Genomic DNA, 13,812 nt, shown 5'->3' with positions numbered 1-13,812 from the left:
CCCGTCCTCCCCCGGCCCGTCCTCCCCCGGCCCGTCCTCCCCCGGCCCGTCCTCCCCCGGCCCGTCCTCCCCCTGCCCTTCCTTCTCCCCCTGCCCTTCTTCCCCGCCCACTCCCCTCCTTGACCTGCTCCGCCCCCTCCGGGCTCCCGCCCCTCCCATCCCCCTCCCTCTCCCTCATCCCCCTCCCCTCCCCGCTCCCTGCACCGACGCCTCGGCTCCACCCAAACACCCCGCCGGTACCGGCCACTCCCGGGTGGGTCCCGGCGGGCTGCGGGTCGCCCGCTTTCCCTGGACCGCGCGGCTGAGGAAGGTCCCGGCGCTGCCGCCAACTTCATCCCATTCGCGCCCGCGGCGACGCGACGGACCCCGAGCAGACGACGCCGCCGCCAACGTCCCGCCTCTTCACAGCAAGAGCCAATCAGCCCGCGAAACCGCCCATCAATCCAACCCGACTTCAGCATCCAATCCAAGAGCGGCCTCACTGAATCAACCCATTGCCTCGCGCAACTGAAGCAACCAATCAGCGAGCGAGCGTGCGAACACACAGACATACACAGAAAACAAAGGCAGTGGAAGGAGCAGGAGACCTTTCGGCCCTTCCACTTACAACTACCCCAACAACTCAATCAAATCCTTCGGAAACACAGGATCACTTTGTCTTTACTCCAGGATTCCACTGATCTCAAGAAATACATTGTACCCCAACTGCAAGGGAGACCATTTATTATCAAACTTTCCTTTATATTTATTACCGCTTCCAATTTAATGGAGGACACAAGTGGTTGTGTCAGCCAGCTGGACCACCTCGGGGAACCTCAGGGAGCAGGCAATCATGGTGAGAAGGTAACTCGTCCCGCGGGAGGCCGATAGTGACCCTACAATGTCATTGTAGATGTGGCTGAACCTATGTGGTGCTGGCTCGAATGTCTGGCATGGTGCCTTCATGTATGTCTGCATTTTGGTCATCTGGCAGAGTGTGCAGGCCTTGGCCCACTGACAACCTGTTTCTGGAGGCTCAGCAAGACCAACCTATTGACCACCATTTTGACAGTACTGATGGCCGGGTGCGTCAGGTTGTGCACCTCATCATAAAACTGCCATCTCCATGCTATCGGCACGATGAGGTGGGGTTTGCCATTGGAATGTCGCAGAGGAGCGTCTACTTACCAGGATCGATGTTAACATCCTCCAGCCTGAGCCTGGACACTGCTGTCTTGCTTGCAAAGGATCTCAGGGTCGTCCTGATGTCCCCTGCCGAGGGCTAAGTAGTCTATTCACTGGGACAGGGCCTGGATAGACTTGATTGCGGGGATGGGGCAGTGCGTCACCCATGATGTGTTGAATGTCTGTAGTGAACTCAGACTCATAGGAGAGGAGTCGCTGCTGCTTGGCCGACCACAGGTCCAACACTTTATGGAAGGCAAAAGTTAATGGCTTCTGGTCCATGAAGACACTGAATTGTCTACCTTCCAAAAATACCTTAAGTGCCTGACTGTCAGGTACAGCACCAATTGCTCTCAGTCAAAGATGCTGTATTTGAGTTTAGTGGCCAGAGGTGTCTGCTAAAGAAGGACAGGGGCTGCCATTCCCCTTCGATGAATTGCTCCAGTGCACCCCCTACTGCTGTGCTGGAAGCATCTACTGTGAGAGTGGTGGGTGTCTCTGGCCTGGCGTGTACCTCAAGGGTTGTGTTGGCCAGTGCGTCCTTGGCCTTCTGGAACGCCTCCAAATCCTCATTGTCCCAGGTAATGTTTTTACCTTTCTCCGCATGATGTGGGCCACGGGGGGCGTGGCAAGATGGCGTAAGGATCAGTCGTGCCTTCCAGTCTTCTCCTGACTCTATCTTATTGTTTTGTCTAGAAATGCCCGTTAAAATTCTTTAAAAGTTTAGATAATTTCAGTGCTCTTAATTTAACTTATGATGGTACAATTGGTGGAAAAGAGCAAAAAAAACGACAACAGATTATCAAAAAACTACATTTTCCAAAAGTTCAAGTTTTGGAGCCTACCTACAGGAAAGACACCGGGGCTCAGCCTGAAATGGATCCCAGGAGAGAGGTACAGCTTTCGGATGTAGAGATCAATGTTACATCGGTAGAGCCCTCTAAAGAGGGCGCCAAACAGCCTTTAGAACAAAGAGTTACTCAGGTTCGCACATGTGCAGTAGCATCTGACGGCAATGTTATGAATGAACCACTTGTAGTAACATCAGTTGAAGTACCGGCTGGGGAAAGGCATTTGTCAACTGTAGCGGTGGCACTGCAAACTGCACCTTTTGAGATAAAAGAATCTATACAACTTGATGTATTGGGAGAAATGAACACATTATGGACTGGGGAAAATCCCGGCCGGCGTCCTCCAGTCACTGCTGGAAAGGCTGTGGCTGGGGTTTCCACACGCAGCTATACTACAAGGAAGGCAACCAGAATGAAGGAAGCAACAGAAGACCCTTTGGTTATTCAGAAGAAGCAGGAATCTGTTGAGCCAGAATCTCTTCCAATTGAAAAGATTCTTGTGAATCTTGAATCTAAATTATCTTATACAATGCAGGGATTATCTAAGATTATGACTGAACTTGGTACTAGGTTTAATACTTTGGTGAAAATACATTCTCAACAGATGGCTGAGTTTGGAGCTTTTCAGCTTGAAGTGAGAGATAAATTTAATTCGTGTGAAGAAGATATAGATGAAATACGGGATTAAGTTCTTGATGTGACCAAAATGGTTGAAGACTTACAAACTCAAAATAAAAATTTGGTGAGAAAGATTGATTATTTGGAAAACCAATCCAGACGGAACAATATAAAGATTATTGGTTTGCTGGAAGGAATGGAGGGACCAGACCCAAGAAAATTTTTTACTGAATGGATTCTGCAGGTGCTGGGTCAAGAACATTTCCTGGAAGGTATAATACTGGAACGTGCTCACAGAGCCTTGCGTAGAAGACCTATTTCAGGTCAAAGTCCAAGACCTGTTTTGGTTCATTGCTTGAATAATTACGACAGAGAAATAATTTTACGAGTGGCTATTAGAAATGCACAACAGAGAAAATCACCCTTGATGATTCAAAATAATCGAGTTTTCTTCTATGCGGATTTGAGTCAAGAAGTTATGTTCCAACGACGGGAATTCAACCCTGCTAAAGAGTTGTTGTGGAAGAAAGGTTACAAGGCAACCTTTAGATATCCAGCTGTTTTGAAGGTTTTTCAAGATGGTTGCCAACCAACGTTCTTTGATTCTCCAAAGGAAGCTATAGCATTTGCTCAAGAGCTGCCAATTACTCGGTTTAAACAGAGACGTAGTCCGCCGCAATCTCTAAGGAGACAAGAGATGGAAGAAAAGAGCCGTGATCCAAGAAGGAATGGTTGTAATGGTGACTCGGTAGTTGGAGCTGATTAAAAGAAGAGTTGTTCTTTTTTTTCTAATTTTTTTTTTAAAAAAGGAATATTAAGTAATGAGGATGTTAGTTTAAGATGAAGTGAGAGTTGGGGGAGAGAACTGGATAGGCACTATTTCCTGAAAGTCATCTGCTACGTGTGAGTTATCTCACACCCATTTTTTTGGGAGTTACCGCATTGCGCGGTTTAGACGGGAGGGGGTATTTTTAACCTCCTACCTGTTTTTTTTTTCCTTTTTTTGTATTAGTAGATTAAAGAGTGAAGGGTTTTTTTTTGTGTTTATGAAAAAAAGCATAAGAAAGTATTTGATTGTTTAAAAAACTAAAAATTGATGTGGTTTTTTTTTGTAAAGTTTATTCAGTAGATAAGGAATATTTGAAATTTAAATGTGAATGGGATGGATAAGTTTTTTGATATATTTTTTCTTTAACTTTAAGGTGAAAGGAGTGGTAATTCTGGTGTATATTATTTTGCTATTTTAGTTATAGAACGAAGGGAATAATGGTGAAAGTTATAAATTGAATTGTACAATTCTTAATGAGGCTTGAATTTTGTTTGTGGTTTATGCTCCATTTGTTGAAGATATAGATTTTGTTGTAGATGTGTTTTTATTATTTGGATATCTGAATTTTAACATAATGATTGGGGATATTTAAATGTGGCATTGGAGCTTTTATTGGATAATTATTCAAGAGTAAATGGGAAAAATGGTGGAAGAGTACTAAAATTGAATTGTACAATGTTTAATGAGGTTTGAATTTTGTTTTAAGATGGTGGTTTATGTGACTAATATGATGATAGATGTGAAGTTAGTTGATATTTGGTGAAGGTTTATCTCTATAGAGAAAGTTTTTTTCATCTTTTTTTTCATGCTACAATTTTTTTTAAGAATTGATTATTGTTTAAGAATTTTTAATAGATAATGTTACTAACTTTACAAATTTTTTATATTAAGTTTGAGTTAAATATATGTTTAATCTTAACTCTGTTTGTTAAATATATGCATTTAAGTTTGATTTAAATATGTTTTTTAAGTCTGATATCTTAGTATTAATTACTTTTCTTTTTGTTAGTATTTTAATCGGTTATGTTTTTGTTTTTTTTTGTAAGTGGGTTTTTCTTTTTCTCACATATATGATTAACTTTATTAATTCTTCACTCTTTATTTTGGGGGGGAAGGGGGGGTTGGTCTAATTTGAGTTGGGTTATTAATGTGTAATAATTATTGGGGAGGGTATACTTTATTTAGATTACTGATACTGTATTGTAATTTTATTATTTTGTTCTTAATTTTTTTACTGTAATTCTATATGATATTCATGTTATAAAATCTTAAATAAAATTTTTTAAAAAATAATGTGGGCCACTACTATCGGTGATAAAAATTAATCGTACCAGTGAATTCTTGCAGCCACTTCATTATGTGGGGTTTGGGGAAGCACTTAACAACCTCTACCTTTTCAAGCAGGGTTTAGTTCTGTGCCTGTTCATTTGACCCCCAAGGAAGTCGAACGTTTCCAACCTGAACTGGTACTTAGCAAGGTTTATAAAGTAAGTCCAAATTCCCGCAGCCAGGCACACAGTCACATTAGACGGTCTCTGTTTAGCTTCATTGCCACCACTTTGACATCTTGTGGTTACTGCCACCCTCTGCTGTTGGAGAATATCCTCCTTGGTCTCAGCCCCTCAATGTAACTAAGAACCCCTAAAATGCCCCTAATGTTTTGGCCTTCATCACTACTCCTGGCAAGGCATTCTTGACACCCACAACTCTGGGTAAAAGAAAATACCCCTGATATCTCCCCTAAATCTTCCTCCCTTTGCTTTAGACAGATGTCTTCTAGTGTTTGCTACTCCCATCTAGGTTTCAGGCAAACTGAAGGGCATCTTTCACCGAGTTTCTGGTTTTCCAGCAGTTCTGGATGTCTCTCTCTGTATGCACTGCTCCGTGGACCACCCCGCAGTATCCCATCTAGTCCTAGAGTCTCTGTGTCAGACATTCTCTGCTGACCACTGCCTGATGGCTTTGTGGTCAAATGTGTTTGTCTATGAAACCGTTCCCAGGAAGGTAAAGGGGCAAAGTCCTGCTGACTGGAACATTGTGCAGCACCAGGGCCAGGCCAATCTTTCGCACACCTGAGCCAGGTAGAACCTCAGCACATAGCAGCATTTGGTGCCCTTGCACTTTGGTTCCAAGCACAGCCACACACAATTATGGCCATGCTGGTTACACCCTTGTCCCCATTGATTGACGATGTACACGGTCCTTCTCCAGACTCTATCCATTTTGGACCCCCACATGAATAGGAAATTTGTTTTGGGAATTGACAGGGTGGTGGTGTGGGGATGGGCCAAACCTGGCCCACGTGCAGCAGGACCGAAAGTTCCTTGCACATTGCACCTTATAATCAGGTTTTACCCGAATGTCAGAGATGGGCATCTCTGTGGTTCTCCCTGTCTCCTGGACCTGGGGGTCTTTGTACTGCTCCCCATCTCCTTAAGTTGGTGCTTTGTTCACCACCACCCCCACAAGAAATCCAAGACCCCTAGATGGAGGGCAGAGGCGCAGAGAGATCAGTGAGAACACGGGTAGTTTCAAAAGGGTGGGGTCCATCCAGGCGCCTGATAACAGGAGGAACCAAGTGGGAAGGAGGATGCAGGGCATTCGATAGCAGGACATTGCGAGAGAGTGGATTCCTCGAACTCTTGAGGGGAGAAGGTGCTGGTCGATCCATCGGTTTAGGTGGGCAGGGTATAGACATGGCAGCTGACTGGAATTGTCAGTGGGTTACTGAGACCTGGGAAAGGAGGGGAAAGAGGGTGCAGTAGTGTTCTGAGAGTGCTGAGGGAGAGGCAACATGGGTGCCACCTCAAGGCAACGGTCCCCTCATTGTTTGCAGGGATGGGCTCTGTAAATAGACTCATAGATATGCAGCACAGAGCATCTTTGTCCCCCTGCCATCAGGAAGGAGATATGGAGGAATAAAAGCAGAGCAGCCAGGGAGGGAAATAGCTTCTTCCCACAGGCCGTGCGATTGACAAGGCAACATGAACTGGATGGCAGCTAAGAATGAAAAGGGTGAGAGGAATATCGACTGATTACAACAGCTCAGCTAGCAGGGGAGAGGGGCTGAAGGGACTGTTTCTGTTTTGTCTATCTGGACCAGCCTTTTGAGTTCAAGCGTTAAAAAATGCAATCATTTTTAAATTTAATATCAACGGTACAGAAGGAATCAAGAGACAAGATGTCTGTCCAGCAGCAAGCGTCGAAGGCACTTCCTGAAACGGAGGCTCTGAAACCACAGGGAGGTTCTGGACGGAAAGAGGCCCAGCTTCTTCTGGAAGGAGGAGAGGAGAGGCAGGGGAAATGCGGGGGAAGGGAAGGGGAGGGGAGGGGCTAGGGATGCCGTCCACCGTTCATCTCCCCTTTCCTCTACCCAGTTCCCCTCCCCTTACCACTGCCCGTTCCCCTCCCACATCCCCTCCCCCTTCCCTTCCCCAGTTCCCGTCCCCCGCTCGCCTCCCCATTCCCCTCCCTCTTCCCTTCCTCCTACTCCTAACCCTAACCTCTAACAAAATCCTAAACCTAACCTTAACACTACCGATACCCCCTACCACCACTCCACGTCCCCTAACTCTACCCCCACCCCGTCCACTAACCCTAACTTTATCCCTACGCCTATGCCGCCACTTAACACCAACCCTAATGCTACCCACCATCCCCTAACCCCAAACCTCACTCCTCCTCTACCCCCCTGCTCCTACCCCCTTCCCCTATACCTAACACAAGCCCACTTCCTCGAAATATACACCTAACCATAAACCAAGATAAAGCCCTACCCCATGTCTCCTAACACTAACCCTAATGCTACCTCTACACTGCTCGTAACCCTACCCCTAACTCTACCCAACTTCCCCAACCCTAAACTAAACCCTACCCCTATCCCTTACAACCTACCCCCTTCCCCTAACCCTACCTCCTACCACTTCCCCATACCCGCACCCCCTACAACTACCCCCTTCCCCTAACCCTACCTCCTACCCCTTCCCCATACCCACATCCCCTACAACTACCCCCTACCCTATCCCTTACAACCTACCCACTTCCCCTAACCCTACCTCCTACCCCTTCCCCATCCCCACACCCCCTACCACTACCCCCTACCCTACCCCTTACCACAACCCCTACCCTTACCCCCTTCCACTACCCCTTTTTTCCTACCCCCTTCCCCTCCCCCTCCTTCCCCTAGGTTAGGGGTAGGAAGGGGAAAGGGAAGGGGGAGGGGAAGGGGAGGAGGAGAAGGGGAGGGGAAGGGGGAGGGTTAGGGGATGGGAAGGGGGAGGGGAAGGGGAAGGGGTAAGGGGAAGGGAAGGGGAGAGGGGAAGGGGGAGGTGAAGGGAGGAGGGCTGGGGTTAGGGCATAGGTGTGAGGGCAGGGGAAGGGGAAGGTGAGCGGGAGGGGGTTGGGATGGAGGAGGGGTAGAGGAGAAGAGGGGAAGTGGGTGAAGGGACATGGAAAAGGCAGGGAATGGGGTTTGCAGGGCCAGAGGGAGAAGAAGGGGAGGGATTCAGGCCATCATGATATTCTCCGTCCTCTGTTCAGCTGGGATGCGAGGTCCTTCTGGACTCATGTCTTGTCTCTGAGATCGCTCCTTCTCCTGGGAAGAGAAATACGAGTGATAGAGATACTGTCTCTGAGGCCTGATCACAATGACTTTTGAGGGTCCCAACGCTTCCCCCATTATCCCCCCTACCCCTGAACACTGGAGCCTTTCCCCTTCCTCTGCTCTACGTTAGGAAGTGTGTTTTGGCAAAAACCACGATCTCTCTCTGCAGGGCTCAGAGCAAAGTGTCTCCATCAGGCAACACCCTGGTTCTCCACGATATGGCAGCAAGATGCTAGACAATCATGGATGGATCAGTCGAGACCGTTCAGCTGATCCATCTGAACCTACCCCACAACAATGTTACCCTCCCCTCCCTCACACCAGTACCCTCCATTTTTCTTTAATTCTTGTCCATATTAAAATCCTTTTCATGCCTTTTTTGGACCAGCCTCCGCTACTACCCCGGCAATGCACTCCAGCCACCCACAACATTCTGTGTGAATAAAATGTACCCCTCACGTCTTGCCTAAATTTCCCTCAGCTCACCTTATTTAGACGTCCTCTGCTTTTCTCGCCCCAGGAATGCACACAATATTCCAAGTGTGGTCTGACTAGAATTTTATACATCTGCAACGTTACCTCTCGGTGTTTGAACTCAATCCCCTGACTCCTGAAGGCCAGCACACAATACACCATCTTAAACTCCCTCTCAATTTGCACAGCAACCTTGAGTGATTTATGGAGCAGGATCTAAATATTTCTCTGTCCTGCACACTGTTCATAATCATGCCATTAACCAAGTGCTCTGCCCACACATTCTTGTAATCCGCATTCAATAAAGATATTGGTATATATGAAACTACTTTTAATGGGTCTCAAACCTTCTTTGGAATAACTGTTATTCGTGCCCTTGAAAATGACTCTGGAAATAAACCTGGACCAGTTGCTTATTTAAGTACATCTGATTGACAGGATTGAACTCCATCTGTCACTTCTCTGCAAACTGGATGACCTATGACAACCTTCTACACTGTCTCCAACATCTCTACCTCTGTGTCATCCCCTGACGCACCCACCCTTCCACTCCCATCATCATTCATAAAAATCACAAAGAGCAGGGGTCCCAGAGCAGATCCCTTTGGAGCGCCACTAGTCATTGTTCCATCTACTACTACCCTCTGTTTTCTGCAGACAAGCCAATTCTGAATCCACACAGCCAAGGCTCCATGGATCCCATGCCTCCAGACATTCTGAATGAGGCCACCGTGGGGACCTTGTCAAGCACCTTACTAAAATCCTCGTGCAGCACATACAGACCTTGACCTTCATCTATTTCCTTTGACATCTCCTCGAAAAACTCAATTTGACTCATGAAGCAGGACCTGCTCCTCACAAAACTATCCATGAGTTTGCCCAGCATGTTTGGGCATTGCCCTCAGCCCCAACATCTGCAGACTTACTGGCCAGTCCCTACCTTACCCCTTCCCAGAGCTTCCGCATCCATTAGAACATCAAGCATTGCTGCCCAGTACAGGCCCTTTGGCCCATAAAGGCTGTACTGACCTTTGTAAATGTTCTCCACAACCTTTACCTGTACCACACCCATAGGAACATAGGAAGTGGGAACAGGAGTAGGACAAAAATGGCCTATCGAGCCTGCTCTGCCATTCAATACGATCATGGCTGATCTAATTTATGACCTAACACGACCTACCCTGCCTTCTCGCCATATCCCCAAATTCCTCTATCATTTAAAAATTCTGTTCCCTTACATCCACATGCTCATCTCAGAGACTTTTATATGTACCTATTCTACCAACCACTACCACTTTCTCCGGTGACGCATTCAAAGCTCTCACAACTCTCTGCATAAAAAAAATCTCCCCTCACCTGAAGCGGATGCTCTCTGAGATTTGTACCTGGCACTTTAGGAAAGTTTTCTGGCTGTTCATTCCATCTAAGCCCCCCACAATCTTATTTAGAATAAGTTATTAAGCTGTGGAAGGGGCAAGTTGGGAGAGGGAGGAGGAGAGAGAGCTGGTGGGGGAGGGGTGAGAGCTGGTGGGGAGGGGACAAGGCCGTGTTGGGGAGAGGGATCAGGACCGTGTTGAGGTGGTGAACGGGCAGACACGGGTGGATCTACCTGCCGAAATTAAGGAGCAATAAGAAGGCCATCTCGGGATCTACCAGCATCTTCTGGGGCTTGATGTCTCAATGGAAAACCCCCTGAGGATGGAAGTAGGCCATGCTCTGCTACAGCTGGTACATGAACATCTGGCAACACAACGATATAACATGACCCACTCTGCCTCCACACTGGCCGGGTCTGGATCCTGAGGGTAAGGGGATGTGGGTGAAGGGCCCCTCCCTGCCAATCAACATCCATCCTCATCATCCTCGCCACCCTTCTCCCCTCACTACCCTTTCTCTCCTCACCAATACCCATTGAGACCCTCATGCACCCTTCATCGATATCCAGTCCCCAGCGAGACTCAGCCAGTAAACTCCTTTATATCCTCCAACCCCACCATCCAAGCTTGCCCCAGTGGACAACCTGACCACCCAGACCCACAACCACCTTGATGTAGATCATGGGAATGGGCTGCTTGGCCTTGTTGAAGTGCTGGGCCATGCAGTGAACCGTCTCAGGAACATAGTCCAGACCCAGATTCAAATAAACCTCCTCTTTCTCTTGGACACAATACAAACATGTCAGCTGGGTTTACCCTCCAACACCCAGTGCCTCTCCCAACTGGAGTGCCAGTCCCTCCTGCTCTCTGTAGGCCTGATGCCCCCACTGCTCAACACAACATAGCATGAATCCAAGGGCTCAGCGAGCAGAGCGTCAACAGGCCGTAGTGGACCCGTCCGCTGCCCCATCATTCGGCGTCTGGTGAGAGTGCACAAAATGTGCAGCTCTGACCGCCCTCCCTCTTGAGCCAAGGATTCACCGGGAGAGAAAAACCAGTGACGTTTCGAGATGAGAAATGTTTGCAGCCGGGTGTTGGCTGGGGTCGAATATGTGGAGGCTGAGTTGTTGGGACGATTCAGAGCAGGCGTTGATTTGGAAGGGCACCAAAAGGTTCTGGGGAAGTGAGTTATGGGGGAAAATACATTCGTAAAATGAATTGGGGAAACAGACTGGAGGGGCTGAGTGGCCGAATTTGGCGACCTTGTCTTGTGGTCTTGGCTGCTGCTGTCTGGAGTTGAAATGGCAAGAGGTCATGAGTTAATATGTGAGGAGCAGGGCAGCCAGCGTCAAGGATTCGGCACTGGTCAGAGGGGCAGGATGGAGGGAACAGAGAGGCTGCAGCGAGACAGATCGATTGAAGGAATGGGGAAGGTAGCAGCAAATGAGGATCTTACCTTGACTACAGAGGAGTAGAAGTTGAGAAGAGGGACGATGATGGTGTGATCCAACTTTCACACGATCTGCAGTTTGCGGTTCTATGGCGAGAGAGGAACATCAGCAAGGCTGGGCGATGGGTCGGGGCCCTGAGGGGCGACTTGTCCAAGTTGAGGGGGGAGGCGGGGAGGAGATTCGTCAAGAGGTCAGAGGTGGGGAACTCCAAGGGAGGCCGAAGTGGGGGACTTTTCGAGAGTCAGTGGGGGGGACTTTTCGTGTCGCTGGAGTGGGGACTCGTCAGGGGGTTCAATGAAGTATCATTTCAGTTTTTATGATTGTTTTCCCAGCTTCTACTAAACAATTAATTTGCAGAAAATCTCTGATATTTGCCAGGTGTGTGTGTGTGTGTGTGTGTGTGTGTGTGTGTGTGTGTGTGTGTGTGTGTGTGTGTGTGTGTGTGTGTGTGTGTGTGTGTGTGTGTGTGTGTGTGTGTGGGGTGGGGGGTTGTGTGTGGGAACGGGGGGTGCTGTTGTGGGATTGTGAGACTTTCTCTGTTTCCAAACCCCATGGCTGCTTTGGTCTCTGTCAGATGCTCCTCTTTCCACCCACCCTTCAAAAATGTGTTTGGGTGTTTGTCAATTGGGTGTAATTGTGTGAAACGGGCTCATGTGTCGCAAGGGCCTGTGAACGTGCTGTAGGCCTAAAGTTAAATATCAGGGTGTTCCATTTCCACACAACTGCTCCTCCCCCTCACCTTGAATCTCTTGTCCTGCAAGATCTTCTTGATGGCAATCAGCTCTCCGGAGTCCACCAGCCTTGCCTGGTCCACCACACCGAATGATCCATTGTCGATAATTTTATCATCTGTGCAGGACACCACCTTGGGGACGTTGGGTCCATGACCCGGTGTGGCCACCTCTGTTGTGACCTTATTGCCATGTCCTCTGGGGCAGAAGCAGCAGCATTTACACACCCAGAGAGTACACAACAGGTCATTTATCCCAACCCAGCCTTGCTGTCCAAGTTAGTCTCTACCCCTCCCTCTAACTCCCTTCCAAGGGTCACCTAAATGTCAGAATTGATCCTCTGGTGGTTCGTTCCAGCCTCTCAGTAGAAATATTGCCACCCCAGGTCCCTCTTTGATCACTCTCCTCAGACTGAGGCCAGTTCCGCAGCCGTTCACTTTATCTACAACCCTCCCTCCATGAGAGGATCGGGACATCCTTGACCTTCAGCACGTCCCTGGGAGATGAACCACTCTGAACCCTACCACGGGTTTAGCAGAAGCCCTCCACATTCCCAGAAGCTCAGCAACACCGTGATCTTCCATGATGCAAGCGAGACCTCGTCGCCTGAGGGAGCAGGTGGTGCGGAGAGAGCCCCATGCTTCACCGTTCAACTCTGCTGGGTCCGCCGCAGCAGAAGCACTTTCTAGCACCTTGATCCAGGTCCACTGGGGGAAAGAATCCTATCCCGGTTGGGGGAGTGTGGGGGTGGAAGGGATCTTGTAACCCGGGGGGGGGGGGGGCGGGTGGAGGAGCGGTCCTGTCTCTCAGTGGAGAGATCCCATTCCAGGTGGAGGGGGAGCTCTGTCCCATTTCTGTTGAAAGGTCTACCTTCCATCCCCCTCGCAACGTCTCTTCTCCCTCAGACACCTCACACTCTCCCCTGCCCCGATTCCTCTACCACGCTCTCATCCCCCACCCAACACCACCCCCATGGTTTCCCCAGTGCCTTCCGTCCCCTCGCACCCCATCCCCCCCAGCTCAACCCTATGTCCCCTACCTCTGATCCAATCTCCCTTGACATTAGCCTGTGGTGCTACCCCGTTCCTTTGTTCTCCCCTCCACTCCTACAGGCCCCATCCCTGTATCCCCTCACATGCCATTGTTCTCCCCTCCCCAGTCCCCTCCAGCTGCCTCATAAAGTGCACTGCACTCAGGATGGGGAGAGGGGAAATTAAATGCAGCCTCCATTCTCTCCGCCCACACTGGGTGAAGGATGGTGCCAGAGGAGGTTCTGTCCCAGTAGGGGAGCCTGTAACAGGCTCTTTATCTCACCCATGGGCGCAGGGTGCTTCCAAACACAACCCTGTTGATCAGAGGGTCCCTGGGATGAGACAGCGTCCTACTCCGACACGTGGGCCAGAATCCCCTTCCAGGAGAGGCATCTATCTCTTGTTGCTGTGCCATGGCACGACTCAGCTATGGCTGCCCCATGCAGTGACATCATCACCCCCTCTGTGTCATCATCTCCCCCCTCTGTGACACCTCCCCTCTCTGTGACACCACTAGTGTAATGGGCAGGGACATCCAACCATTTAAATCCTCCTCAATTTCCCCAAGCAAGGGGAGAATAATTCAGCTGGTCTAAATTACTCGTTGTTATTTATTCTAACTCCTAGATATTTGATCCCATTTTGCCGCCACATTTGTTGACTATTTTCTTGACATTGGCTCTA

General features: G+C 48.8%; 1 long non-coding RNA gene across 1 annotated transcript; it reads right to left on the bottom strand.

Moving 5' to 3' along the window:
- Positions 1 to 7,587: 7,587 nt before the first annotated feature.
- Positions 7,588 to 13,536, bottom strand: LOC138750296 (uncharacterized). The gene is made up of 4 exons (XR_011349236.1): positions 13,412 to 13,536; positions 12,106 to 12,295; positions 11,372 to 11,452; positions 7,588 to 8,056 (listed from the first exon to the last, which is right to left on the bottom strand). It is a non-coding gene; the product is annotated as an uncharacterized lncRNA (long non-coding RNA).
- Between the last annotated feature and the right edge of the window lie 276 nt (positions 13,537 to 13,812).

The sequence above is a fragment of the Narcine bancroftii genome, unplaced genomic scaffold (assembly GCF_036971445.1).
Source record: "Narcine bancroftii isolate sNarBan1 unplaced genomic scaffold, sNarBan1.hap1 Scaffold_114, whole genome shotgun sequence".
NCBI classification, from domain to species: Eukaryota; Metazoa; Chordata; class Chondrichthyes; order Torpediniformes; family Narcinidae; genus Narcine; species Narcine bancroftii.
This window is presented reverse-complemented; position numbering and strand designations above follow the sequence as displayed.